General features: G+C 39.1%; 1 pseudogene; it reads left to right on the top strand.

Moving 5' to 3' along the window:
• The first annotated feature begins 2,917 nt into the window (after positions 1-2,917).
• LOC127425562 (WAS/WASL-interacting protein family member 3-like) lies at positions 2,918-14,777 on the top strand (annotated as a pseudogene).
• The last annotated feature ends 28 nt before the right edge of the window (positions 14,778-14,805 follow it).

The following is a 14,805-nucleotide window of genomic DNA, read 5'->3' as shown; positions in this document are numbered from 1 at the left end:
CGGTCGCTTTAAAGAGAAACGGACGACGCGCGCGGGTCTTCCACAGAACCGTGAGGATGAGGGTAAACCTGCGAGTGCCATATCAGGAGATTATAAAGCATCGCGCTAATTGCACCAGACAGAGACAACAACCGATATTTACACCCAATGGTAGAGCACCATATTAAAATACAGCACTACCTCCAGACTAAAACAGTTTTTGTTTTTGACAAATTGACTGATGAATGCACTTATACAATTATAGGGGTAGTGTTTTTGGTATGATTAATTTATGCATATCACAGGAGCTCATGAATTTACCATGAATTTATATGGTCTTCTCCAAATGCTGGGGATAATGCATTTATATGAAACTCTCTAGTCCAGTAGAATTATTTTTTTGTGAAGGAGACAACAAATTATTTTTTAGAGCTTTGTCATATGCACATAATTTGCATTGTACACATCTGTGTTAGTTTTACTGTGTGGTGTTTTATGAAGGACTTTACATTAGAAGGATTTTGAAGTGATCAGTGGGCTATAAGCACCACCTTATGAGTTAGAGCTGTTTTTAATGGTTGTATGCATGCAACAGAAAAACTTAGGGTTTGGGTGTTGGTCCTATCCGTCCATCAGCGATGTCAAAATCAAAGATTCTTATACTGTGTGCCAGATCATGATATGCCAATGTGGTCATGCATCAGATTACTGAATGCAGAAGACCTTAATAACTGTTTAGTCATGCCATAGCAATAATTGTAATGCAGATTTTTTTATGAGACAAACCAAAGATTCTGATTGTATAATAAATGTTTAGTTACATATATAATAGAGTAAAGATATGGAACAGAGATGTCAAGATATAACTAAAAGTGATAGAACTTAATGATATGTTGTTAGTTTACTTAGCAAACCGTGTTTGCAGTGGTTATGATTGTAATACTGATAAAGAATACACAAGCTGAATTTGGTTAAAGTTCTTTTTAAAAAGTGCAGTAGCTTACTCATAAATGCCATGTGTGTGATTTGTTAGACCAAAATAATGAATTATGAAATGAATACTCATGAAACATCCAAAATCAGAACCATGGTTAAAACTCTTATAAAGCTTTAAGGTTTCATAAGTTTTTCCCAAATAACTAATCTGCTAGAGAAATGGGCTTCTGTGTGGCTTCAGATGTTTAGACTCCTTAGGCAGGTTTTGCTTGTCTGTGCAAGTAATGTCAAACTATTAATGAAAAAAAAAAAAAGTGCATTAATGAAGATTTACTGTAGACAAGGTTACAGTGAAAGTTAGAATACATGCTTGTTTGTTTATTCATTAGTTGCCAAATGTGGCCTTGGGAAGTGTTACTACATCAGATTTGGAATAAACAGATGATTTTCCATCTACGAAGGCATCCATTTGTACTGCCTGTGCTCATGAATGTGCTTATGTATATGTGAGTGTTTGTTATGGGTGGGGTAAACAGACAGCGATAGGTCATTATTAGAGTTACGGTATTTAGAACTCCATCAGTGTGTTTATGCTCGTCAGCTTGCCTGAACCTCATCAACCCTGTGCCACAACATTCCTGACTTTTCAGTTCTGAAAGAGCTACAATGACTACACTGTCTTTACCTAATGGGGTGGAAAATATAATTTGCATGGTCTTACAAGTACAAGTTTGCTTTAGCAGAGATCATTTAATGAGGCTTGATGACCACTGATTGCACTATTTAAAAACCTTCTCATTCACTCAAATGTAGGCTATATACATAAGTGCGGTTGTGGGACACACTTGGCCGTTTTTGGCAGTAGCTGATTTTATCTCTGGCTCAAGAGACAATTCAGATTAAATCTGGTTTGGAGGACATCTTTAATTATCCTTTCCTCTCTGCTCTGCACACACACACACACACACACTTGTTTTTATATCATTGTGGGGACTCTCCATAGATTTTATACAGATCGTACAACAATTTCTATCCCCTAACCCTAAACCTAACCCTCACAAAGACCTTTTTTTTAAACCTTTTTTTTAATCCCCTTTTCTCCCCAATTTTGGAATGCCCAATTCCCACTACTTAGTAGGTCCTCGTGGTGGCGCAGATTCTGAGACCGTCAATCCGCACATCTTATCACGTGGCTTGTTATGCAAGACACTGCGGAGACTCCCAGCATGTGGAGGCTCATGCTACTCTCCGCGATCCACACACAACTTACCGCGCACCCCACTGAGAGCGAGAACCACTAATCGCGACCACGAGGAGGTTACCCCATGTGACTCTAACCTCCCTAGCAACCGGGACAATTTGATTGCTTAGGAGACCTGGCTATAGTCACTCAGCACACCCTGGATTCGAACTTACGACTCCAGGGGTGGTAGTCAGCGTCAGTACTCGCTGAGCTATTCAGGCCCCCTCACAGAAACCTTTTTGCATTTTTACATTTTCCAAAAAAACTTCGTTTAGTATATTTACTAAGCCATTTCCCTCGTGGGGACAGCTGGCTTGGCCCAACAATGTAGGTGATCTCAGGTTTTACTATCCTTGTGGGGACATTTGGTCCCCACAATGTAGCATAAACATGTACACACACACACACACACACACACACACACACACACACACCTCTGGCCTTGACAAAAACTGCCACTAGAGAGCGAGCTCGTACTGCACAGCATTCAGTAGCCAGCAAATCAACTTCCATCCAGCCAGTAATTAGCTAGATTTATGACAAGTGATTTCATTGACTAATCGAAAAAGATGACATTTCCTCTCTATTCACATTTCAATCAAAGGGTTCAAAATTGTAAATCATACAAGATATGAAATATAACAGCCAGGATCACGGTCAAGATGACCTCCCACTGCGCTCCGCCTGCTGTGTTGTCATTTGCACGCGCAACACTAGACGCAACAGACGGACTCTGTTGTCCAGTAGGCTACAGTTCACTCACAAATTCCAAGCTCAGAAAGTGGGGCAGCCTCTGGAAAGTGTCACTAACGCTTTTATTCAGAGTGGGTTACTTTTACCAAGAGAAGAAGACAAATGATTTAGCTTGTCAGAAGTAGTTTTTTGTATTTCGTACGAATGGTCATCTGAATTTAACTTAACGTTAAATTGCACTGGAATGGTTGTCGTGAAATCCTACAAATTTTGCTGCGTCCTCGGCTTCAGCCTAATTATAACCCGAGTTTGCGGCCAGTAACAGTATCTCGTGGGTCAGAGTCGCGCGCTATGCGGACACAACTTCCTCGGGTCCACTGAAGCAAGGAAAAACCCTTAGGTAAAGTAGTCTTTTAAAACTGAGCTAGTTTTTGCATATGACCACTAAAGAAGTACCGTTATGTTCATTATGGAATGACTACTTTATTGCTCTTTCAGCTGAACTCACCCCGTTGAGTGTCAATGGCACAGCGCTGTGCACCATGTGCATTTTTAACGCCTTTTCGAATGACACAGTGGTATGAATTGCAATTTTATGTTTAAAATGTTGTACAATGCCCTTAAACTCGGCCTATTTATCTAAATATAAATGTTTCATTTGTACACAATTATTTAGAATCTAAATCATTCACAAGTGTTATGATTAGCATGATGCAGCACGATGTCTCACTACAGGTGGATAAAACATATTTCCTCATGGGTGGACCAGCACAACCGTGTGTCAGCATCTCCATGGGAAAGCTGTTAATGGGACTCTAGGGAATAAGCAAGTTCTGTTCACAAGATTTTATAAAATCATATCATGAAAGTAAAAAAATAAAAAAAATAAAAAAACAATAAAAAAAAACTTGAGTGAGGTTTACATATAAAAACCTAGAAAAACTTCCACGCAGAAACTGCTAGTACATTTCTTATTTTACACAATTCTTGGTGGTGGTAATTAGAAGTTTTCAAGTAAAGTTTACTTTGCAATAGTCTGTTTCAAGTCAATTTTCCTCACTCTTTGTTTGTACATTTTACTCATGCAATGTAGCACTGAACTAAACCATGCTTTTAAAAGTTTACTAGATTTCAATGCTTTTTTAATGTATGTAGTCATATACAACATGTCACATGGAAGCTTTCCACAGGGAAGCTTAATGCATGCAATGTAATCTAATTAGACAACATCACCTTGAATTACAGGCAATAGAATCATTCATATAAGTTGTTGTATGTAGACCTCAACACTTGGTGCACAAAATGCGATGATGTTAACAATCAGCAGGTTATTATTTTTATCAAGAACGGGTAAATTTGTGTAGGAAAGTCACAAAAACTTCAGACTTCACAAAACAAGAAGTTACCAAGCGTAACAACAAAATCAACAAGAAAATGATGTAAATCAACGTACAACTTTTCAAACAGTGAAATCATGCAAACTCATTAATGCTGGGAATACCAGCTTTGAAAACTTAAGTAAAATGTACTAATTTTATTTACCTGTGAAATTTATTCAAATAAGCATATAAATATGACGTTTTTTTTTTTTTTGTTTTTTTGTTTTTGTTTAGGATTGATACATGATGACACATTGTAAAGATAACAAACAATCATAAATAATATTTATGAGCTTGAGCATTATGTTTTACATGTTTGAATTGAGTACAAATGTAGAATTTACTTAATATTTTTAAGTTCACTCTTTAACTTTATCAATGTAGAAAGTACTTAACCTTTACTATTATATTTACTTTACCACAAAATAATTGTTTTCAGTGAAAGGCTGAGTTACAGAATTTTCATGTAACTCTTAATGAAGGCATAAACCAAATTTCTGTTTGAAAATTCATTTCAGATTACCAGTTTTCATAATGCTTGAACTTTGTCCATGCTTTCTTTCGCACCCATAATTCTTCGATAAAACGTCTGTTAAGTACACCACAATACACAGTGTCTTTCTGTTTTGGAACAAATAAACATTCCAGAAAATTACCATATTGACTAAATTCCTTTTACATTGCTCAGCTGTGTTTAGCATGTTTCTCTTCCTCACACAGAAAAACTAAGTGGCTGCTGGGCTTGCCAGAGTTTGGGAAGCGCTACTTCTCAAAACAACAGACTTCATTGTTAGCTCCAGAGCCTTTCAGCTCTTGATAAAGGTTGCCCCTTTACTCTGATCTGAGATCATTTTTTTTTTTTTTTTTTTTTTTTTTAAAGGAAAAGATTTTTTTTTTTTTCTTAACAGGAAGACAGCCCTAGATCGGTGTTAAGAGCAGATTAAAAACAAGATGATCGCTGGAATCTTTTACTGGCCATTGTGGAAGCAGGAGATTTGTTTTCCTAAAAGAGAAGGGAGGGTTCCTGTTTGGAGCATCTTGTGATGGACACGCTTCCTGCCAAGTGGAACATGTAGACTCATGAAGAGAAAGGGGGAGGAGAGAAGAGAGATCGCTTTGTGATGTAGAAACCACAGTTGAACTTATGAAAAGTTCTTGGTGTTCTTTAACACGTGTTTAGCTGGAGCTCCAACTGAAAGTCAGCAATGGTGTTAACACACAAAACCATACAGAGAGAGAGAGAGAGAGAGAGAGAGAGAGAGAGATAAAGACAAAGCCAGTTGAAACAGCAGCTAAGAGATACTACACTTAACCTGGTGTGGGTATATTTAGATGTAACCCAAGTGTGCCTGAAGAGGGGCTAAATCATGCAAACTGGGCTGGGGTTACATTATGTGTGACTGTTTTCTCAGGTTCCTGAATTATGCCTGTCCCTCCACCTCCTCCACCGCCTCCCCCAGCACCACCACCCCCACCTGCACCTGCACCTGCTTTGGCTTCAGCACAAGTGAGATATTCACACATTCATTAATATAACATAGTTCATAAGACTCTAAGCATTCGATGTACTGAATGGGCAGTTGCATGCAGAGAAGCACTGTCTTTTTCTCCGTCTGTCACTTTCTTTCCCTGTCCACCTCTCCCTTTGTTTTCTATCACCCAGTTCCTCCTGGCAACCGCCTGGCCAGATTTGCATTATTAATTAGAGATAAAATTACACACACAGATGTACAGCACTTGGTGTCACATGTTCAGGTTTGGCTTTCTTGTTCAATGCATATCTTTTGGACAAGTTACATTTTAATAGTCTATTCCACTCTTAGACAATTCAAATAAACACCACTAGGAAATCATGACCACTCACATTAAAATGAAGACTCCAGTTACATCAGTAACATTATAAAAGCTGTTTTATTCTACATGGAGAGGGTCCGCACATGGGGACTGCCATGTTAGAATCACATGACCAGCCGAATATTACTTGTTTAATCTTAGTAACCATCCTGTTATTTGACACTTTCACTCATTGATTAAAGTAATCATGGCTGACTGTGAATACTAAATTTCTACAAAGGCATCTGAAACTTAAAACTATTGATTTTATATGATGCTGCATCCAAGCTGCTAGGTGTCAATGTAAGTCCAAGATGACACAAAGACAAAAGTTACTGAAGGCACCTTTAAAGCTGCTTTGATGCAGCATTACATTTACACAGAAGCAAAGCATCATCAGAATTGCCTTTAATACTAGGGGCTGTAGTGGGTCAAAACAGGCATAATTTAGTCTGGCTTTCATTTGGCATTGCGTCTTTACAGAGAATTTTGAACTGGCTCAGAGCAGCCTTAACTAGCTGTGAAACACGCCATAAGTCAGAACTGGCTGAAATAAAGGAGTCAGAGTCAGAAATGTTGGTCTTTGTTTTGGGTTTTGCTAAAACTATTTGTACAATATCTACAAATCAACATTAAACATTGACACTATATGAATTTTGTAGCTTATAAGGGTCACACCCACATTTAGCTGGTTACACTCTGGTTATACTCCTCACTTACTCATGCTAGAACTCAGTGTCTATCTATCTGTTTCAGTATCTGACTATTTGTTGCCACACAGATTGTTTCCTAAGTTTCATTTAGTTGTTTCCAGAGAAGAAACAAAGGCAAAGTGATCCTCAATTGAGTATGTGTGTGGACACACCTAAAACATTTTGGTGACAGACACATCTCTCTTTTACAGTCACGGACAGACCCTCCTAAAGTCCAGCGTTCTGAGGGAGGAGGTCGTAATGCGCTTCTGGCCGACATTCAGAAGGGTTCGAAGCTGAAAAAGGTCGCACAGGTCAATGACCGAAGCGCCCCCGTTTTTGACAGTGAGTCAGAATTACATTAATTCAAAAAAGCTCATTTATTCACACTGTCTTTCAGCGCTACAGTACATGCATTTCAGTTTCATTTTACTTGGGATGAGGGAGAGAAAGTGTTGTGTCATTGTGGGAGCCTGTACTAAATTACTCTCTTATGAGGACAAAAATAAAAGAGTTTGAGAGACATTACAAACAAGTATGTGCTGTATGGCTGAGAAAACCAGGTGTTAGAGAAAGTCTGAATTGCTTATCTCTGGCAGAGCTATATTTGAGATCAAGGTCCATCGCCACTGGGGTTCTCACATCTGAAAGCACTCACATGCACAGTGGCAGTTAAAGAACTAAGACAGATCTAAGGAAGTGGTGGGGTGAGGATCATGTAGAGAGTATGGGGTCAGAATGCTCCTCGTCTTCCTCTTTATTACAAAGGACAGAAGTATTCTCAGCTGGGCTCAGGACATGCTTTGAAAAGACATTGGCTTACTTTAGCTCACAGTTCCTGAATGTTTGTGCACTATTAATGTTTGTCTTGATGCCTTGAGGCCTTATGTGATGTCCTGTTGGTTCTTTTTTTGCTTTGTTCAAAGTCCTATTCCAACACTCAACCCCAACCATCATCTACTACCTTGAAAAAACAAGATAGGTTGGGAAGAATATTTTTCTAGCCCCAACTCCAGCCCTAATCTTAAAATCTGATTGGTTGATAGGAATGTTGTTGATCCAGGAACATCTTCTACTTGGCGAGATCACAGTAAGTGTGATGGTGATTGCATTTGTCTGCAGAGCCTAAAGTAAGCTGTGTGGATGACAGTGGAAGATATGGGGCTGTTGGGAATTCTGCAAACACAGCAGGGTCTGCTGCACCTGCAATGGGTCCAAGTCTGGGAGGATTGTTTGCCGGGGGATTTCCTGTACTCAAAGCAGTTGGACAAAGAGAGAAATGTCCACAGCACAACCCAGGTATTTCTCATACACTCTCATTTTCAATGGTGGATGGATTAAAGGGATAGTTCACCCAAAAATCTAAATTCTGTCATCATTTACACACCCTCATTTTGTTCCAAACCCTTATGACTTTCTTTTGTCCATGGAACATAAAAGGAGATGTTAGGCAGAACGTTCATTTCAGTCACCATTCACTTTCATGGAACCTTTTGTCCATACGAAGAAAGTCAGTACATTTACTTGCACAGTTATAATTGAGCTAAAGTGGGTTTTTGCATAATCAAGCTACAGTCTTTATCTGTAAGCCCAAGTATGTCACAATACATAATCCAATATTTGAAGGTAGGACGACAGATACGCCAGATTAAAAACAGGGTGCATGTAGGGTTGGCAACTTTCTACCAACCAAATACGAGACATTTTATATTGCGATTTATTGACTAACGGGACATTCGAAAATGCTTAAAGGAATATACTTTTAATTCAATACAATAAAGTTAAGATCATTTGACAGAATTTGTGGCATAATGTTGATTACCACAAACAATAATTACAGTAAGGCACATACAATGAAAGTGAATGGGGCCAATTTTTGGAGGGTTTTAAGGCAGAAATGTGAGTTTATAATTTTATAAAATCTCTTACATTAATTCTTCTGTTAAACTTGTAGATTAATTGAGTTGTAAAGTTGTTCAAGTCGTCATTTTTACGGTCCTTTTAGGGTTTTTGGGTTTACAGAGTTACGTTGTCAGCAAAAAAGTTGGATAAAATAGGATATAACTTGACACAAAAAAGGTCAGTATGTGTCTTTATCACACTAAAATCATGTTAACATGTTTACGTCTTTTGGCTAAGAATTTTTCATGTTAAGCGTTTTAACTAAACCTGTATTGTTTTGCTTTAAAAGTGCTGCAATCTCGCTCTTCCAGAACGAGCACTGACATACTGTATGCAATGCAATATAATCCATATCTATCCTATCATGAATAGGTATGTTTACTGGTGTTTTATTGTGATGTTAATTACACAGGAAACACAATGGTGGCAAACAATTATCATGTACTTGAATGTCTGTTGCATACGGTGTCCCATATGGATTTAATATGGAACATAATTCTGTTCCCTTAAATACGGGAGGATTTCGTATTAAAACATATGGGATGGGTGGCAACCCTAGTTCCGCCAGTTATAGTTTTATTATCGTGTAAACATGCTGAACGAATCCGAGCTACAATTGCATTGTCTAGGTGTATTAGTTCGACTTCAGCTGGTATGATTTCAGTCGGACTGAAGCATTTATGTGACACTTTAAAAAGATGAAACAGTGTTTTAGTCTGAATAAAATCGTACTTTTAAAGTGCATGTAACATACTGAGTAAATTGTGACTGAGGCTAACATTCTGCCAAACATCTCCTGTTATGTTCTACAGAAAGTTCGGTACAACATGAAGGTGGGTAAATGATGACAGAATTTCCATTTTTGGGTAAACTTACCCTTTAAGCTTATATTAAATCAAGATATGGTTGCTTTTGTTTCAGTATCTCGTTCAGGCTCTACTGCTAGCCTGAAGCAGCCACTCTGGAATCCTCCATCACAGGGAGACGGATTTAGAGGAAGCGCCCCTGATCTTTCCCCATCCCACAAACCTTTGGAGAGAACCTTCTCTATGTCTAAAACTCGGCCCTTTTCCTCAAACACGGCTCCACCCTCCCCCAGCCAAACAGTACATCCTACTTTGAAACTTTCATCTACACCTCCTTCTTCTGCCCCACCCCCTCCTCCTCCTCCTACTAATAAACCCCCTCCTCTCCCCTCTGGTCCGCCTCCTCCCCCACCTCCTCAAATGGCCTGACAGGTCATCTGGTGTCTTCTTTCCTCCACCTCCTCCACCGCCTCCATCTGTACCTCCATCCTCTCTGCCTGACAGGTCATCTGGGGTCTTCTATCCTCCACCTCCTCCACCTGCACCTTCATCCTTGCTGCCTGACAGGTCATCTGGGGTCTTCTACCTTCTGCCACTTCCACTGCCTTTGTCAGTACCTCCCTCACTCCCTAACAGGTCATCTGTAGTCTTCTACCCTCCACCCCCTTCTCCAGGCCTGTTAGAAATGAACGAAACTCATTTAGGCCCTCCTCCCCCACCTCCTCCTCTTCCTGCTTCTTTCACGCCCTCCTCAGCACCTCCTCTACCACCTCCAAATGTACTTCCTTTGCCTTCACCCACATACAGGCCCAGTGTACCACCACTGCCACCCTCGTACCCTTGTACTGCCCCCAGTAGACGACCCCCTGCAGTGCCTCGGAGTGCAGGTAGATGACTAAATGACTTCCCTTACTGTTTGACTAATTGCATCTATGAATTGAAATGATCGTGAAAATCGATGGTCATAGTAAAACATTTTCATTCATGTGATGGATAGTTGAAGTGTTTTATCTATTAAACATTTTGAATTTACAGGTGCTCCACGGCTGGCTCCACCCCCCGCTCCACCAGCTCGTTCTCCTACCACTGAACTCTCCAGTAGGATCCCGCCTCCTCCTCCCCTCCCACTGTCAGCCCCACCCAGCTCAGTACGGAATGGACACTTGCACAGTTTAGGTGAGACTCCAGGATGTCATTACAGCTGAACTATACAGGGAAGAAACTAAAGGCCTAAAGCCCTAGGTATACTTCCATTTTGAAGCGAACGCTTAGCGACTGTGCTTGCATACACAGGCGGTTGGCGCATGCACGCTATGACTGCTATGAGACCGGACTATTTCTCTTCAGGAGTTTAGACCCATAAACATTATGTTCCTTCATACTCTAATTATACAAATGCTATAAAGGTATCTCCAGACCTCCTCACATATGCGCTGTTGACGTGCACATTCACTGTTGTTGTTTTTACCTTCATCTGCTGTTGTTTAGCGGCGATTACATAATCTTCTAGTGTTTCTTTGTGACACTTCTCAAAATTCATTGTTGCCACCTTGTGGACCCACTAATTAGTGCAAATAACTTCTGTGCATTCTGCACTTTCAAAGACGTGAGGTTAGAAAAATGTGTTCAGTGCTCGAGCACTCTGCTGATGACAAGTTATGCGCATCCTGTAAGCGGACGCTCAGCATTCGCATCTGACATAAGTGTACTTTGGGCTTTAATGGGCTATTAACAACAGTTACCTGCCAATGTAATTCATAAAAATGGTTAAGATGGAAAAGCATTTGATTTCTGACATTCTTACAGGCACTGAAAATATCATTGCAATGTGTGTATTGGAATATCATTATGCAAAATTCAAGGTGTCGTTTCTGTTCTTTCCAACTTAGAGAAGTGTTTTTGTGTACTTTTCAGATGACTTTGAATCGAAGTTTCATTTCCATCCAATTGAGGACTTCCCCCCTCCTGAAGAGTTCAGGCCCTTCCCACGTATCTACCCCAGCAAAGAGAACAAAGGTACAACAACGTCTTTGTGTGTGAGAGTGTATGAGTGGAAAGGTGAAGTCTCTGTTCAATGACCGTGCTGACAGTGTGGCCTCTGTCCATTTAGACAGGCCTGAGACAGATGGTCAGATGTGCTTTACTCACAGTAATGTAAAATCCACAAATTGCCTAAACATATACAGGTATCTGTTACAATGCAAATAGCTTGTTTCTGTACCCGGTTATTAAAGGGATAGTTCGCCCAAAATTCTCTCATCATTTACTCACCCTCATGCCAACCCAGATGTGTATGACTTGTACTGTAAATCTTCATTTGTGTTCAGCAGAAGAAAGTCATACACATCTGGGATGGCATCAGGGTGAGTAAACAATGGATGAACTATCCATTTAAGAGATCTAAGTCTAAACAATTACACATACAGAATTGCATTTTGTAGAGTTTCATTTGCCATGTTTTTGTGAGTTTTACAGATCAATGGTTTAATTTAAAAATCACATATCTGAAACTATGGCCTTTTAATGCAGAAATCACCTCTCCTTTTGGAAACAAGTGGCAAAATGAACTCTTCCTCTTTTGTTTTCACAGTCAACCCACAACCTCCTGCCATGAGGACTCATTTAAGATGAAATGTGACAATACCATTTTTGGTGCTAACCTTTATCAGGACATTTAAAATAATCTTAAACACAATTATCAGTTAAGAACAGCAGCCAAAATTGTAGATTTATTAAACTCAATTACATCAACCCTACCAACTGTGTACTGAATCGTGACCAACTTTTTGTTTGATGTACAACGAGCATGAAAAGTTTTGACAGAGATTTAGACATGCTCTCACACCATCCACACATATCAAGAATGAGTGTTACAGCTACAGCCTTAACTAATATTATAAGTGAAAAATGTTATCCTTTAATCTCTCTTTTCCTTATTAATAAACAAAGTGCTTTGATATTACAATTTTAGTAGCAAATATTATTATTCTTATCCTAACAATAAAGCAATATCGCACGAGCAAGAGTGAGCAGTAGCACGACTGCGAGTATGATAGTTTTATTTTTTTTTTGTACAACAGTTTAACAAACAAGTAAATAATACTGGATAACTTCAATTTGGGTTTGGGTTAGAAGTTAGTTCAAGCATTTCTTCATTGGCTGTGAAAATAGTTCAAAAAGAGCCCAAAGCATCAAGCACAACTCATTTAAAGGGGTCATGGCATGAGGAATCAATTTTACCTTGATCTTTTGACATGAGATCATACTATTATAGAATCATACTGTAAGTTTCAATTTTTGAAACCAAGCTGCCAGAACAACTCATTCTCATTGTGATGTCACACTGTGGTAGACATTTGCATCTGACCACCTCCACAACAACACATCGACACCTACTTTATCTTTAATCAATTCCGTAGCTCACCCAGCAATGTTGAGCAGTGAGATGGAAAAAGAGAGAGCAGTTCAGTCAAAAGCAGAGATAATCATAAAGGACCAAACATACTTCACGCAAGTACGCGAATGCAGGCGCACCTTGCTACGCAAGCTCGATTCCACACGTCATTGCGTAGTGAAATGTGTCAGCTCTCAATTCATAACCCAACGCAAGTGCATGCTGCATTCTCTGCGTTGCCGCAAGGGGCACTAGAGTGGATTTTCTGTTTTCAGTCAACAACTGTCATGGCGGAGCTGCAATTTGAGGAGAGTCTTGCCAAATAAGTTAGATTATTCAAACATATTTACGACCCCTCATCCCCTCTCCATTCGAATAAAACAGCGATTGAAAATGCTTGGCAAGAAATTGCAGCTTCCCTAAATTCTAATAACGACACTGTAAATAGAAAATGGAAACAATTACGGGGCCAATATGTCCGAGCCAGGAAGAAATGGAAAGGCGTCCGCAGTGGAGATGCCTCAAATAGCTATGGATATCCAGTCATTTTGGACATGTTTGGATGGCTTTTTGACTTCATAAAATACCGGACCACAGAGTAAAATTTTCGTGATTCGGTTTTGTGGCACCTAAAAAAACCCTCTATCGCCCACTTGTGGTGTGAGGTTTGTAACCACCTGAACAACGCAAGAGTGAACGTAAAGTATGTACAACAGGATCACGTGTAGGCCATGCGTTGGCCAAGCGCTCGTGTCTGCGTTCACATACATGCATGAAGTATGTTTCGGCCTTAACAGTGAACGTATACTCTCAAGTCTTAAAGAAGAAGCAGCAACAAAACAGAGCATTTCTGACAGAGGGACTGAATAAGGGTGGAAAATGTGTGCAAAAACACTTGACTAATATTATAAGTGAACCGTAATGAACATTTTAAAATAATTTTAAAATGGCATGTCATGACCCCTTTAAATAAAGGAATCGTTCTCGTTCATTTCCATTTATTTGGTTATGAACAACTCGTTGTTGTTTAACGAATCACTTAACGAGTCAAGGATTCACTCAAAACGTGAAAGACGCTATAGTTCGCCACATGGTGGAGGAAACATGCAATCTGCAGAAATGGTCACTAAAGAAAATCAAAATTAATGATGAATCGAAAGCCCCAACACTATTTGGAAAGTCACGAGCACAGACAAGCAGGGTGATAAAAAAAGTGAAGCATCCAAGTGCTTTTATAAACATCAGCACTTTTTGGCACTTTTAAAACTTTTTCATTTTCCTGTTAACATGCCCTGAAGTGAGTAAAAGGGCAAATTATTGAACCACAGAATAAATAACAGAATGAAAGAAAAAAGAAAAAATAATACAGTATCTTAACAAATAAGGCAAGGGAGCAGCAAAAGAAGAAAGCATTAGTATTGTATCTATGCTTACAGATTAGAGAAGTCTTGTCAGTATGTCTGTTTCAGAAACAAGGCATCAGTTAAACTATTGTAAAAGGGAAGAAAGCAAACCAATCAGAATGAAAAAGTAAATTCTCTGAATCTTTTTAAAAATAACAGAACTTTTAATTAACTGATCATATGTATTTCATGCCTTAGAATGACAGAGGAATAAAACTGGGGAATACCATTGCTAAAACTAACATGAGTGAGCTGTTTTTTGTACATCAAACTTAGCAAATCAAGACCTTTTAAGGAACCAAAGCAAAAAGCACTCTTTGTTTTCTCATATTATGCATGGTTTATGTTTTTATGTTTTTTTTTTTTTTTTAATCTGTGCCAGTTTGAAATGCTGTATTTGTTTTATGTACAAAGAAGAATAGACTCATGCAGGACACTGGGAAACAGTGCCACCAACTGGAGTTCACATGCTTGCAGTTTTATTGCTATGACTAAATAAATTATTGTCTTACCCAAACAGTGCAAGACATACTTATTTCAGCATA

Source organism: Myxocyprinus asiaticus, chromosome 34 (genome assembly GCF_019703515.2).
Source record: "Myxocyprinus asiaticus isolate MX2 ecotype Aquarium Trade chromosome 34, UBuf_Myxa_2, whole genome shotgun sequence".
NCBI classification, from domain to species: domain Eukaryota; kingdom Metazoa; phylum Chordata; class Actinopteri; order Cypriniformes; family Catostomidae; genus Myxocyprinus; species Myxocyprinus asiaticus.
Note: the sequence above shows the minus strand (reverse complement) of the source record. Positions and strands in the feature narration are given on the sequence as shown.